Genomic DNA, 2,073 nt, shown 5'->3' with positions numbered 1-2,073 from the left:
ATTTTACCGATAGCTAGGTTGGACCACACTGGCCGATACAGATTAATCAACCGATAGTTTTTAAAATGGTAAACGAAAACTAAAACAGAGCTTTACTATTTTTTTATATTAAAATGTAAAAATATAGCCTATTAGTAATAGTAAATATTGAAATGAACACACTAGGAACAATACTTTTACAGCTTTCATCAATATTACAAAAGGACTCTTACTGTAAAGTATTATCATTTAATTTCAACAGTCATGCTTAAAGATGGCCATCTTTAAATATCTACACAAAGCCATATATATACAGTGGGTAAAAAAAGTATTTAGTCAGCCACCAATTGTGCAAGTTCTCCCACTTAAAAAGATGAGAGAGGCCTGTAATTTTCATCATAGGTATACCTCAACTATGAGAGACAAAATGAGAAAAAAAAATCCAGAAAATCACACTGTAGGATTTTTAAAGAATTTATTTGCAAATTATGGTGGAAAATAAGTATTTGGTCAATAACAAAATTTCATCTCAATACTTTGTTATATACCCTTTGTTGGCAATGACAGAGGTCAAACATTTTCTGTAAGTCTTCACAAGGTTTTCACACACTGTTGCTGGTATTTTGGCCCATTCCTCCATGCAGATCTCCTCTAGAGCAGTAATGTTTTGGGGCTGTCGCTGGGCAACACGGATTTTCAACTCCCTCCAAAGATTTTCTATGGGGTTGAGATCTGGAGACTGGCTAGGCCACTCCAGGACCTTGAAATGCTTCTTACGAAGCCACTCCTTCGTTGCCCGGGTGGTGTGTTTGGGATCATTGTCATGCTGAAAGACCCAGTCACGTTTCATCTTCAATGCCCTTGCTGATGGAAGGAGGTTTTCACTCAAAATCTCACGATACATGGCCCCATTCATTCTTTCGTTTACACGGATCAGTCGTTCTGGTCCCTTTGCAGAAAAACAGCCCCAAAGCATGATGTTTCCACCCCCATGCTTCACAGTAGGTATGGTGTTCTTTGGATGCAACTCAGCATTCTTTCTCCTCCAAACACGACAAGTTGAGTTTTTACCAAAAAGTTCTATTTTGGTTTCGTCTGACCATATGACATTCTCCCAATTCTCTTCTGGATCATCCAAATGCTCTCTAGCAAACTTCAGACGGGCCTGGACATGTACTGGCTTAAGCAGGGGGACACGTCTGTCACTGCAGGATTTGAGTCCCTGGCGGCGCAGTGTGTTACTGATGGTAGCCTTTGTTTCTTTGGTCCCAGCTCTCTGCAGGTCATTCACTAGGTCCCCCCGTGTGGTTCTGGGCTTTTTGCTCACAGTTCTTGTGATCATTTTGACCTCACGGGGTGAGTGGAGCCCCGGAGCCCCAGATCGAGGGAGATTATCAGTGGTCTTGTATGTCTTCCATTTTCTAATAATTGCTCCCACAGTTCACACCAATTTGCCAGCTCTTTGGTCTTGGCCATGGTGGAGTTTGGAGTGTGACTGTTTGAGGTTGTGGACAGGTGTCTTTTATACTGACAACGAGTTCAAACAGATGCCATTAATACAGGTAATGAGTGGAGGACAGAGGAGCCTCTTAAAGAAGAAGTTACAGGTCTGTGAGAGCCAGAAATCTTGCTTGTTTGTAGGTGACCAAATACTTATTTTACCGAGGAATTTACCAATTAATTCTTTAAAAATCCTACAATGTGATTTTCTGGATTTTTTTTCTCATTTTGTCTCTCATAGTTGAGGTATACCTATGATGAAAATTACAGGCCTCTCTGATCTTTTTAAGTGGGAGAACTTGCACAATTGGTGGCTGACTAAATACTTTTTTGCCCCACTGTATGTTATTGATATTGTATGTGTACGCTCACATTTTATTTGCTTCTATTTTAGAACACTGCATGATTATCTAATCAAAATTTTTTTTTTAAAATACGCAAGTCACACACTGGACAAAAGCGCAGCGATGCAAGGCTCTACGCTTATTTTTCTTTTTAGGAGCGCTTGTGTTCCTAACTTTAAAAATTTAGGAGCACAGTCAAAAATTTAGGAGCAACAAAATTTGATAAAAAATAGCCTTCCCATTATGAGGT

Source organism: Sinocyclocheilus grahami, unplaced genomic scaffold (genome assembly GCF_001515645.1).
Source record: "Sinocyclocheilus grahami isolate Dianchi unplaced genomic scaffold, SAMN03320097.WGS_v1.1 scaffold1038.1, whole genome shotgun sequence".
Lineage (NCBI taxonomy): Eukaryota > Metazoa > Chordata > Actinopteri > Cypriniformes > Cyprinidae > Sinocyclocheilus > Sinocyclocheilus grahami.
Note: the sequence above shows the minus strand (reverse complement) of the source record.